Raw genomic sequence first — 13,499 nt, 5'->3', positions numbered from 1 at the left:
CTCACTGCCTTGTGAAGCGATTATGCATGAATCTCCACGGGTCACAATGAGCATCAACTGGATTCCAAATAGAATCAGAAGCATTTGTCAAAAACTGAAACGTGTTTTCACTCAACATCTCCTGGGAGACTTGGTGAGAAAGCAGAGTCCGCTTTTGGACCCAATGTAAGTGGTTCAGGGATGTATTGCTTAAAAAGGCTTAAAAGCCAATCACTAGTCAGGGCAGGAGCAAATAAAGCCTTGTATAATTTGTGTTGGCAGATGGGGGCGTGGTGGGAATGTTGTATACTAGAATCTGACATCCGGAAAGCAAAGAGAGGCCCACCGCGAAGGTGGTGACTGTGACCGAGAGGCTCCACCGCTGCTCTCGAGCAGAGGGCCATGCTGACTCTGGTTTCTCTTCATAACGCACAAGTCTTTCGCCTTTTACTAAAGACTTCCGTGGAGAGGAACAAACATGAGTTGAATCTATTTTTGGCAGGCTTTGCTGTATGGCTGAGCCTTATGAAATTGTGAAAAGTCAAAGAGCTGTTTAGGTCAGCAATCAAGTGTCCACAAAGGAGAGCTTGGGCGGAGGTGATGAGCAGCCATTGTTATGCACACCTACAAACGGGGTACCACAGCAAGGGAGATTTGTGCCAAGAGGTTAGCTTGGACATCCAACACTTGTGGATTATCGCTTCTCGGCCTTTTGGCTAAGATCAAGTGTAGTATCTGTTCTTATCAGTTTAATATCTGATATGTCCTCTATATGAGGACTACATATTAAGCAGATTTTTGGCAAGAGGAGCAGAAATTTGGAGCTTGCTCCCTTCTCTCCACGCATCGACCTAGCATTGCAGTGCCGCTGGGAACGGTGCACTCTGTTCTTACCTTGTAGAAAAGCAAACACTCAAACAATTGTGGAGGTTTCAAGGTGAATTCTACACTGGGTCAATGAAACTGAGGGAATGGCCTGGCAGAGTTTGACAAGTGTGCAAAACTGCTCTTATGACTCACTGCCTTGTGAAGTGATTATGCATGACTCTGCACGGGGTCACAATGAGCATCAACTGGATTCCAAATAGAATCAGAAGCATTTGTCAAAAACTGAAACGTGTTTTCACTCAACATCTCCTGGGAGACTTGGTGAGAAAGCAGAGTCCGCTTTTGGACCCAATGTAAGTGGTTCAGGGATGTATCGCTGTTACGGACCTATAAGAAATGGCTCGTGAGGCCCGGAACACATCAAATAAAGAATCAGAAACAACTGTTGCCACTAAATAATAACAAATGTTTATTGGTTGAAACAAACAAATATTTAGAAAGGCAACAAACCAAAAGGGTTGGAGGTTCCCGGCCGAAACAAACAAAAGAGAGGGGAACACTGAGCCAGCCATCGGCCGTCGAAGTCAGTGTTCACCCCCGAACTAAGTCTGCCTAAATAACCCACTACCTAAATGAAAGAAAAAGGTTATCCGAAAACAGGACTACCGGGAACCCCCGAACCAACTACCAACATAACAAAAGCTCAAAAGGACTTCCGGCATGGGGGAAACCGGAGCCTCGGTCTCCTCACCCGTTCACCTGCATGGAAGAATAGAGAGCGAGAAAGAAATTCACAGCCTCCTTAAGTCAGCTCCAGCTGACGAGGTGATGAGTCTCACCTGAGGACTGGCTGCGTGGAGAGAGAGAGAAAGGTGGAGAGAGGCACAAACACACACACATTCTCACACAGAGCCCCACCTCCTGGCCACACGTAACACCCCCACCCAGAGCTTGTGAATAGCCGGGGGCAAACGTGAAGACCAGGGAGGAAGGAAAAAAAAACAACACATTCACAAGACCTAACACCGTGACAACGTGTCGGCCAGGACGTTGTCCCGCCCCTTCACATGCCGAATGACCACGTTAAAGGACTGCAGGAAGAGCGCCCAGCGCATTAACCTCTGGTTAGTGTTCCGCATCTGATTCACAAAAACTAAAGGATTGTGGTCCGTATACACCACAGTTGGCGAACTCGCGGAACCCACATAAACTTCAAAGTGGCTCAGCGCCAGGACCAAGGCCAACGCCTCCTTCTCAATAGTAGAGTACACGCGCTGGTGTTTGTTGAACTTCTTGGAGAAGTAAGAGACGGGATGTTCAACCCCGTCCCCCCCCTCCTGAAGCAGAACAGCACCCGCACCCGCATCACTGGCATCAACAGACAGTTTAAATGGACGATCAAACACAGGGGCAGACAGGACTGGGGCCGTAGTCAACAAAGCCTTAATACAGTCAAAAGCACGCTGACAGCCCTCAGTCCAGCGAAAACACACCTTCGGGCTCAACAAGTCAGTGAGGGAAGCAGCTACCGCAGAAAAGTTCTTACAAAAACTACGGTAGTAGCCCGCCATCCCCAGAAACCGGCGCAATTCCCGCCGTGAACGAGGGACAGGGAAAGAAAGAATAGCCTCCACCTTGGAGTGCACCGGCCTGACTTGGCCCCGACCAACCACTTTGCCCAAATAGGTCACTGTCGCCTGGCCAAACTCGCACTTATCAAGGTTTAAAGTAAGATTGGCGTCACGCAAACGCCCAAACACAGAATACAGCTGCTGAATGTGCTCGTCCCAGGACCCAGAATACACAACAATGTCGTCCAAATATGCCTCACAACCAGAAAGACCAGACAACACAATATTCACCAGCCGCTGAAAAGTTGCTGGCGCATTACGCATGCCAAACGGCATCACAGTGTACTGAAGGAAAGCGTCTGGAGTCACAAAAGCAGAAATTTCTTTCGCCCGAGGAGTCAGTGGCACCTGCCAATATCCCTTTAACAGGTCAAGTTTGGTTACATACTTGGCACCGCCAACATTATCCACACAATCCTCAACTCGGGGAAGAGGATAACAATCAGGCCTAGTGACTCCATTCACTTTCCTAAAGTCTGTACAGAACCGGTCTGAACCATCAGATTTCATAGCCAGCAGACAGGGAGAACTCCAGGGACTACAGCTGGGTTCAGCAATACCGTGGCCCAACATGTAGTCCACCTGCTTCTGCAAGCGTGCACGTTTTTCTGGATTAACTCTGTAGGCATGTTGTTTAATCGGAAACGAATCTCCTACTTCAACATCATGTTGCAGCACCTGGGTCTGAGAGGGCACATCAGAGAACAGTGACATATGTGAACCAATCAAACGGACCACATCCTCACCCTGAGACGGAGGCAGATGCGAAACACAACCATCAAGATTAACCAGCAGTTCAGAGTTCTTCAAACGCCCATGAACAACAGCACTGGACAAGGCAACGACATCACCATCAAAATCCAACTCCTCAGACTCCGGCAAATCGGCACCGGACAGCGCCACAGCCGCCTCACCCTGATCAATCACTTCAGCACCGGACAGTGCCACAGCCGCCTCACCCTGATCACTCACTTTAGCACCGGACAGCGCCACAACAGATTTCAATACAACAAGGGAGGGTGAAACAGACCCTCGCTCCAGATAGGGCTTCAACATGTTGACATGACAAAGCCGACTTCGCCTCCTGCGGTCCGGGGTCGCGACCACATAGTCACGAGCGCCAACCTTCTCCCGGACAACATATGGCCCACTGTAACGTGCCTGTAACGATGAGCCAGGAATGGGCAACAGCACCAACACTTTGTCCCCTGGGCTGAAGCTACGGCTCTGCGCATCTTTGTCGAACCAACGCTTCATCTTGCCCTGGGCAACAACCATGCTCTGTTTAGCCAGCTCACAAGCACGATGAAGTTTTGAACGAAAATCACACACATAGTCCAGCAGATTCTGTGGTTCTGCACTACCAACCCATTTTTCATGTAGCAATTTAAGCGGACCGCGCACCGTATGGGCAAACACAAGCTCAGCAGGACTGAAACCCAGCGACTCCTGTACCACCTCACGCACAGCAAAGAGAAGCAGGTGGACACCCTCATCCCAATCCTTACCATACTCGAGGCAGTAAGTGCGCAGCATAGATTTTAGGGTCTGGTGAAACCGCTCAAGCGCACCCTGACTCTCTGGATGGTACGCGCTGGAATGACAATGAGAAATGTCAAGCTGCTTCACCACCTGTGCAAAAACCTTAGACATAAAATTCGACCCCTGGTCCGTCTGCACCACCCGTGGCAAACCAAACAAGGAAAAAAACTTAGTCAACGCTTTAATGACTGCAGGGGCGGTGATCCTCCGCAGAGGAATAGCCTCAGGAAAACGAGTGTTAACGCACATAATGGTCAGGAGAAACTGATGACCCGCCTTTGTACGGGGAAGAGGCCCTACACAGTCTACGATAACACGTTCGAAAGGCTCCCCTACAACAGGAATCGGATAGAGTGGAAACGGGGGAATGGTTTGATTGGGCTTACCAGAGAGTTGACAGACATGGCAGGTCCTACAGTGCTGACGCACATCGGCTTTAAGACCCGGCCAAAAAAAACAACGCAACACTCTATCATATGTCTTATTTACCCCAAGATGGCCAGCCAGAGGATTATCATGGGCCAGCTTCAAAACTTCTGGTCGAAACAGCTGTGGAACTACAACTTGCTTCACAACCCCCCAATCCTCTTGAAAACCCAAACGTGGTGGCAGCCACGCACGCATCAGCACCCCGTCCTTCAAGAAATACCTGGGAGACCCACCCCCATCATCATCATTCAAACCCACAGCCGCAAAAAGAGAAACCAGCGTGGGATCACGCTGCTGTTTGATAATAAGCTGTTCACGTGACATGGACAATTTAACATCTGAACTGTCCAATATAGAAAGGGGAGATGGCGGAGGAAAAGGAACCGGGCCTGGGGAGGGAAAGGCTGGTAACACTGACGAACCGTCCCCAGCCATAAAACTGTCACTCAATTCTACTTCCTCATCACCGGACTCAGGCTGCAGCTGACGTTGCTTTGCTGCCATGGCACGGGTAATGGCGCAGACAGAAAACACCCCTGGGAACTTTCTCACCAACTCATCTGAACACCCAGACCGGGGAACAGCTGTTACTTCAGGATTAAGCAGGACCTTCCCCCCCGCTAAATCGTTCCCCAGGATGAAAGACACCCCCCCGACAGGAAACTCATCACTGACACCGACAATAACAGGCCCCGTAACCAACTCCGAGTCCAGGTGAATGGTGTGCAAAGGAATCCCCACAAACTGCATCCCAAACCCACGGACTAACGCAGCCGAGTCGGTTGAAGATTTCTCAGACAGAGGCAACACTCCACTCAAAATGACCGACTGAGAGGCTGCACTGTCCCTCAGAATAACGACAGGGACTTTCGGGCCTCCCGCAGTCAGCGAGACCGCCCCCTTCATGACGAAAGGCAAAAACACATCATCAAGCTCCGGAGACTGCCCAGGATGAGAGCGTGAGAGAGATGAACTGGGAGCACTAGGAGACTGACTCAATGAGCTTTCAGTTTTTAACAAATTAACAGCTTTAGGAGGCTTGTCCCTTTTGTTCAAAGCAAAACAGTAATTAACTGTATGGCCACGCTTCTTGCAAAAGGAACAAACCCTGTCACTCTCCTTACCCCCTCCACTCTCCTTCTGCGTCACAGGGGGCCTGGGCGCAGAGAAGCTGCGACCCAGGGAGGACTGTGGCTTATCATAACTGTCCCTATGAGTCAAAACGTATTCATCAGCAAGTACCGCAGCCCTAGAAATTTCTAGCACGTTACGGTCATTAATGTGTGTCACAATTCGTTCAGGCAAACAATTCTTAAAGTCTTCCAGCAACATCAACTCACGCAAGCCAGCGAAATCAGAAACCTTCATAGAGCGACACCAACGATCAAATAACACTCCCTTCTCATGACCAAACTCCACGTATGTCTTCTCATACGACTTCTTGAGACGACGGTACCTCTGGCGATATGCCTCGGGCACTAACTCGTAGGCCCTCAGCACCGCCTCTTTGACATGATCATAATTCAGGCTCATACCAGACTCCAAAGACGCGTAGGCGTCCTGGGCCTTTCCCGTGAACACACATTGTAAAAGCAACGGCCAAAACTGCCTAGGCCACTCCAGGGTCTCAGCTACGCGTTCAAACAGGGTGAAATATTTGTCAACATCTTTATCATTAAAAGACGGAACGAAACGGATGCATCTACCTATATCAAAACCACTGGCGGCAGGAGGGGGAGGAGAAGGAGGTGCATGCTGTAACTCCAGCTCCTTCAGATGCACCTGCCTCTTTGTCTCTTCCTCCAGCTTCCGCACCTCCAGTTCACCCAACAGCTCCTTCTCCCTCAGATCCAGACGGCGCAACTCAATCTGCAGCTCCAATCCCCTGAGACGAGCCGCTTCATCCACATCTGACCGTGACTCCACCCCCTTCATGACCGCTTCACTCAAAAGACCCTCTTTATACAACACAGACAGCAGCTCAGTTTTTATAGCCTGCTTCTTCATCTGCTTAGTCACCGTAACTTTAAGAAAACTGGCCAGAGAAATTAACTGCTCTTTAGTGCAAGAACAGAACTGCTCCATCGTCGGATGAGCAATAAACTCCTCAGCACTAAACGCCATGACGAGACTGGCCACACTGATCAGACCAGGGCGAGAGGAAAAAAAACAAAAAAAAAACAGACCGCTCACCAACCTACTCCCTCAAAAATACCACCCAAGAGGGCAAAACACAGCAGCACCAAAAAGAAAACCATGGTGCACAAACGTGCCGGCCGAAAAAACATTGGCAACCACACTAGGAAGTCCAAGCCAACAAACTCTGTCAGTGACGACCAAGTCACACCACAAAATCAACTAGACACGGCACTCACAGTTGGAATCAACAGAAACACTGAAGACCCAACATGTGATCCCGGACGAGCCCCCAAATATGTTACGGACCTATAAGAAATGGCTCGTGAGGCCCGGAACACATCAAATAAAGAATCAGAAACAACTGTTGCCACTAAATAATAACAAATGTTTATTGGTTGAAACAAACAAATATTTAGAAAGGCAACAAACCAAAAGGGTTGGAGGTTCCCGGCCGAAACAAACAAAAGAGAGGGGAACACTGAGCCAGCCATCGGCCGTCGAAGTCAGTGTTCACCCCCGAACTAAGTCTGCCTAAATAACCCACTACCTAAATGAAAGAAAAAGGTTATCCGAAAACAGGACTACCGGGAACCCCCGAACCAACTACCAACATAACAAAAGCTCAAAAGGACTTCCGGCATGGGGGAAACCGGAGCCTCGGTCTCCTCACCCGTTCACCTGCATGGAAGAATAGAGAGCGAGAAAGAAATTCACAGCCTCCTTAAGTCAGCTCCAGCTGACGAGGTGATGAGTCTCACCTGAGGACTGGCTGCGTGGAGAGAGAGAGAAAGGTGGAGAGAGGCACAAACACACACACATTCTCACACAGAGCCCCACCTCCTGGCCACACGTAACAATCGCTTAAAAAGGCTTAAAAGCCAATCACTAGTCAGGGCAGGAGCAAATAAAGCCTTGTATAATTTGTGTTGGCAGATGGGGGCGTGGTGGGAATGTTGTATACTAGAATCTGACATGCGCAAAGCAAAGAGAGGCCCACCGCGAAGGTGGTGACTGTGACCGAGAGGCTCCACCGCTGCTCTCGAGCAGAGGGCCATGCTGACTCTGGTTTCTCTTCATAACGCACAAGTCTTTCGCCTTTTACTAAAGACTTCCGTGGAGAGGAACAAACATGAGTTGAATCTATTTTTGGCAGGCTTTGCTGTATGGCTGAGCCTTATGAAATTGTGAAAAGTCAAAGAGCTGTCTAGGTCAGCAATCAGGTGTCCACAAAGGAGAGCTTGGGCGGAGGTGATGAGCAGCCATTGTTATGCACACCTACAAACGGGGTACCACAGCAAGGGAGATTTGTGCCAAGAGGTTAGCTTGGACATCCAACAATTGTGGATTATCGCTTCTCGGCCTTTTGGCTAAGATCAAGTGTAGTATCTGTTCTTATCAGTTTAATATCTGATATGTCCTCTATATGAGGACTACATATTAAGCAGATTTTTGGCAAGAGGAGCAGAAATTTGGAGCTTGCTCCCTTCTCTCCACGCATCGACCTAGCATTGCAGTGCCGCTGGGAACGGTGCACTCTGTTCTTACCTTGTAGAAAAGCAAACAATTGTGGAGGTTTCAAGGTGAATTCTACACTGGGTCAATGAAACTGAGGGAATGGCCTGGCAGAGTTTGACAAGTGTGCAAGACTGCTCTGATGACTCACTGCCTTGTGAAGCGATTATGCATGAATCTCCACAGGGTCACAATGAGCATCAACTGGATTCCAAATAGAATCAGAAGCATTTGTCAAAAACTGAAACGTGTTTTCACTCAACATCTCCTGGGAGACTTGGTGAGAAAGCAGAGTCCGCTTTTGGACCCAATGTAAGTGGTTCAGGGATGTATTGCTTAAAAAGGCTTAAAAGCCAATCACTAGTCAGGGCAGGAGCAAATAAAGCCTTGTATAATTTGTGTTGGCAGATGGGGGCGTGGTGGGAATGTTGTATACTAGAATCTGACATGCGGAAAGCAAAGAGAGGCCCACCGCGAAGGTGGTGACTGTGACCGAGAGGCTCCACCGCTGCTCTCGAGCAGAGGGCCATGCTGACTCTGGTTTCTCTTCATAACGCACAAGTCTTTCGCCTTTTACTAAAGACTTCCGTGGAGAGGAACAAACATGAGTTGAATCTATTTTTGGCAGGCTTTGCTGTATGGCTGAGCCTTATGAAATTGTGAAAAGTCAAAGAGCTGTCTAGGTCAGCAATCAAGTGTCCACAAAGGAGAGCTTGGGCGGAGGTGATGAGCAGCCATTGTTATGCACACCTACAAACGGGGTACCACAGCAAGGGAGATTTGTGCCAAGAGGTTAGCTTGGACATCCAACACTTGTGGATTATCGCTTCTCGGCCTTTTGGCTAAGATCTAGCCAGGTGAGAAGGGTTTGCGGACGTGGATTGTCATAATGACGTCAGCAACAGTTTCACAGCAGGGACTTCCCGTGCTGAAAAATACTTTGAGATTCATTTGGAAGAGTACTGAAGTTTTTTTGGATAGGAGAGAATTTGGAGTTAATATTCTTTTTGGAGCCTTGTCCCTCAAGATAGATGACCTCCTCTGCTTGCAGAGAAATGCCACCGACCGTTTTTTTGATGTTACGTTCTATAATCTCACCAAGATGGAGGAAACGAAAAGGTTGGCTGATCGTTTGGCTGATGGACCACTGAGGGAGTACCAGATTCAAAGCCTTTGCCGAACTGGTGAGCGTGTTATCACAATTCATAACTATAATCCCTGGGTAACTGAAGAAGCAACTAGATACTTCCTTTCTAAGCATGTGACAGTGATTTCGAGCATGAGGGAAATCAGGGACTCTCTTGACGTTTGGACTGGAAAAAGACAATGTCGTGTGCGGCTGAAGGATGACCCAGATGGTCACGATGGCTACCACCACCCCCCTGCCTCCTTCACCATAGGCACAAATAGAGGATATCTGTACTACTCGGGCCAGCCTATTTACTGCAGAAAATGCACAGACTTTGGTCACACGGCAGAATCCTGCACGCAGGTGAGGTGCAGAAATTGCAAGGGTCTAGGACACAAAATGGGGACTTGTGACCGTTCCAGAAAATGCAATCTTTGTGGGTCTGAAGGACATTTATTTAAGCACTGCCCTGAGGTCCGCTCCTCCTATGCAAGCATTGTAAGGCGACCAATGTGCGAAGATCCTGATGCCTCCTCCCTGAGAGCAATTAACGAGGTAATTGATCAAATGTTTGTGGACAATGAGATTGAGGCAAATGTGGTTGATCCACCTGAACGAGCACCTCCCCCAGAGAAGAAGAAGGGGGAGGAGACTACAACCTCAGAGGAGAGCCAACCTGTTCCTGAGTGGACCACAGTGGAAAGCAGGGGAGGCAAGGGGAAAAAAAGGAGGATCGAGACAAGCGCTGTGCCCCTGGGAGTGGATAGCGTGTTCAGTGTTCTTTCTGAGGTTGTGGAGGAGTCGCAGGAGGAAGGGGAGATGGAGGGGCTGCAGGTGAACAGCGATCAGGATGTGAAGGCTGCTGCCAGGGTGGATGGGCTGGAGGGTGGAGAACATGGACAAATTCCAGTGCAGACTGAGGTGACAGACTCTGACGGCAGCATGCCCCCGTCCGGGTGTGTCCTGGTGGAGTCCCTGGCTCCGAACAACTCTGACAGGGATTTGGTTTCAGAGCAATGCTCATTGCTTCCAGAGGGTAATACCCCCAACTCAGGGCACGCGGTGCCCGAGGAAAAGACACATAGGGAAGGCATTGAATTTGACTGTGAAGTTGAAAATTAGAGAAAACACAGTGTCTCGTCTTTGATGGTTTGTTTGTTTGTTTTGTTTTTTGTCTCATTCCTCATTTACCAGAATGTCCTCATTACATATAGTTTCCATAAATGTTAGAGGTTTGAGGAACAAGGCCAAAAGGGAAGTGGTCTTTTCTCATTTATGTTCAATCAACTTTTCTTTATGCCTTTTGCAAGAGGTCCACTTGAAAAATGAAGACGACGTGAACCTATTCTCAAAAGAGTGGACCAAAGGTGAATCTAGGTGGAGCATTGGGGGGGTCCATTCATCTGGGGTGGGAACACTATGTGGGAATAATGAAGTCCAAGTGGTTGGCAGTTTTTCAGTGGTACAGGGGAGGGTTTTGGTAACAGATATTGACTGGAAGGGAAAGGGGTTAAGAGTTATTAACATATATGCCCACTCTTCTCCAAAGGAGAGAAGGGAGCTTTTTCTTAGTCTTGACACTGCTTTCATGACCAACCGCCATGTGGTAATTGGAGGAGACTTCAATTCCCAAAGTGAGGGCAGCAAGGCCGAGGCCAGTTTAATAAATATTGTTACAAAGTATAATTTGGTGGATTCATATAAAAAAGCTAACCCAGACGATCTTGGCTTCACATGGTCAAATAGTAGAGGGGCGAAGAGTAGGATAGACTATATATTTTGTCCGGTAGAATTTCAGGTGACAGGGGTGAAAGTATCACCAGTTTTTTACACAGATCACAACATGCTCTCAGTAAAACTAACCTCAATGATGATCAAAAATGGTAAAGGGTATTGGAAATTAAACAACAATATTCTAGAGCTCCAGCAGTTTAGGGTAGCATTAAAGTGTTTTCTAAAAGATTGCTTTCATATGAGAGTATTTTATGAAAATGTCTGTGAATGGTGGGAAAGCACAAAGCTGTGTATTAGATACTACACACAGAATTACTCAAAAGAATCAAGGAAAGAGGAATTTAAATTATACTACCGACTGCAAAAAGCCATAAATAAATTAATGGAACAGAGAAATGCAGGTGGACGAATTGATAAGGACTTGCTGAAACATTTGCAAGATAAACAGAGGTTATTTTTTCACAACAGAGCAGAGGCCTATAAATTCCGGTGTCTTAGAGAGAAGTGGGAGAGTGACGAAAAGTGTTCTCCCTACTTCTTTAGACAGTCCAAAGCACAGGCAAAGAGGAGGAGCATAGTTTCCGTTTTAAATGAAACAGGTGAGGAGATTAACGATCCTGATGGGATTGCTCAAGTTATCTCTAATCATTTTTCTACGTTTTTTAAAGCAGAAAAGGTTGACTACATGAAAGGTGCAACATTGTTAGACAATATAGACAGATTCATACCTGAAGATCTGAGAACAGAGCTAGATAAAGATTTTACTTTAGAAGAAATCCTGAGGGCAACCATGTCTTTGAAAAAGGGCAAGGTGCCAGGAATAGATGGGATCACAAAAGAATTTTATATAATATTTTGGGAAGACATTGGGTCATGGCTGTTAGAGTTGTTCACTTATATATGTACATCTGGGATTATGGGGGAATCCATGAGAAAAGGGGTGATATCCCTGCTGTTTAAAAAAGGTGATGTCAACAAAATATCAAACTACAGGCCTCTAACAATGCTTTGTACAGATTATAAGATTTTTAGTAAGGTTTTGACAAACCGTTTGGTGTCAGCTCTACCCTTAATCATCGGCTCAGATCAGACATGTGCAGTACCTGGCAGGCAACTAAACTGGAATTTACAAATGCATAGAGATATACTATCTTATTCTCAGGACAGAAATATACCACTAATTGTCCTCAGTCTTGACCAGGAAAAAGCCTTTGACAGAGTTGATCACAATTTTTTGTTTAGGACACTAAAGAAATTTGGCTTCGGTGCTAGATTCAGGAGTTGGTTGAGGATTTTATACACAGAAGTCGGAAGCAGTGTTAATGTTAATGGCAACCTTGGTGAATTCTTTAAACAAACCAGAGGGGTCAGACAGGGATGTCCAGCATCAGCCCCCTTGTATGTGCTATTCATTGAAACGCTGGCATGTGCAATCAGGAAAAATGTTAACATCAAGGGTATACAGCTGCCTGGTGGTGAATCCTTGACCATATCCCAGTATGCAGATGACACTGTACTGTATTTAAGAGATGATTTCTGTCTGCGCGAAGCTATGCAGGTCATCGACACATTCTCAGTTGCTTCTGGTTCTCGAGTCAATACAGGAAAATCCCAAATCAAATACTTTGGAAAGTGGAAGGACAGAGTTGATAACCCTTTAGGGTTCTCTCTGTGTGCGGGGCCAATGACTTTACTGGGAATATCCTTTGGAAATAACAATGATGGAGAAACTAATTGGGAGACAAAATTGGGAAAAGTGCTGAAAAAACTAAATATGTGGAAATTAAGAAGGCTGTCCATTAGTGGTAAGATTTTGGTTATTAAATCTGATTTATTGCCGACATTACTTCATGTGGCTTATATTTTCCCCATGCCGGCTTTAGTTTGTTTAAAACTTCAAAAATCTCTGTTTCAGTTCATATGGGGAGGGTATGAATACATTAAAAGAGCTACAATGTATCAGCCGGTCGAAAGAGGTGGTAGGGACATGCCAAATTTAGGTTTGAAGTTCAAAGTTTTGTTTTTTTCAAATACATGTAGAATAATGTTAAACCCACCTGAACACAAATGCCAACCATTGATTAAATTCTGGCTCTCTATCCATCTGAGACCTCTTGTGGCGAAATGGGAAAACAGTTTTCCGAAAGCAGAGGTCATGCCAGATCATTATAAAAAAATGATAAGTTGGGCAAAGAAATACAAGGAGTGTTGGAAAAGAGATTCAGTAGTTAATCACAAAAAGCTGTATGAAACGTTGATTGCTAAGTTTGACCCTAAAGATGGTTTGCATGTTCATAGTGACGTGTGGAGAAGAACCCAATGCAAGAGTCTAGAAAACAGATTAAGAGATTTTAATTGGTTGGTGCTTCATAGGAAATTACCTGTGAGGAATACTCTATTTAATCATGATTTAACATTAAATAGGATATGCCCAAGACGTGGATGCAATGGGGTAGAAACCGTGGAACATGCATTATTTGAATGTCCTTTTGCAAAACAATTGTGGAAGAAATTGGGCCAAAGATTCGGGTTTCTAAAAGAGGTGAATTGGGAAAAAGTTCTGTTCATGGATTTTA

General features: G+C 46.7%; 5 non-coding genes across 5 annotated transcripts; all 5 read left to right on the top strand.

The window, feature by feature from the left end:
* Positions 1 to 385: 385 nt before the first annotated feature.
* Positions 386 to 498, top strand: LOC133963431 (U5 spliceosomal RNA). The gene has a single exon (XR_009922933.1). It is a non-coding gene; the product is annotated as a U5 spliceosomal RNA (small nuclear RNA).
* A 177-nt stretch (positions 499 to 675) lies between these two features.
* Positions 676 to 867, top strand: LOC133964216 (U2 spliceosomal RNA). The gene has a single exon (XR_009923682.1). It is a non-coding gene; the product is annotated as a U2 spliceosomal RNA (small nuclear RNA).
* A 6,738-nt stretch (positions 868 to 7,605) lies between these two features.
* LOC133963430 (U5 spliceosomal RNA) lies at positions 7,606 to 7,718 on the top strand. The gene has a single exon (XR_009922932.1). It is a non-coding gene; the product is annotated as a U5 spliceosomal RNA (small nuclear RNA).
* A 177-nt stretch (positions 7,719 to 7,895) lies between these two features.
* Positions 7,896 to 8,087, top strand: LOC133964214 (U2 spliceosomal RNA). The gene has a single exon (XR_009923680.1). It is a non-coding gene; the product is annotated as a U2 spliceosomal RNA (small nuclear RNA).
* Positions 8,088 to 8,592: 505 nt separating this feature from the next.
* Positions 8,593 to 8,705, top strand: LOC133963428 (U5 spliceosomal RNA). Its single transcript, XR_009922930.1, has one exon. It is a non-coding gene; the product is annotated as a U5 spliceosomal RNA (small nuclear RNA).
* Positions 8,706 to 13,499: the final 4,794 nt, after the last annotated feature.

This window comes from Platichthys flesus, chromosome 10, assembly GCF_949316205.1.
Source record: "Platichthys flesus chromosome 10, fPlaFle2.1, whole genome shotgun sequence".
In the NCBI taxonomy this organism is placed as follows: Eukaryota; Metazoa; Chordata; class Actinopteri; order Pleuronectiformes; family Pleuronectidae; genus Platichthys; species Platichthys flesus.
This window is presented reverse-complemented; position numbering and strand designations above follow the sequence as displayed.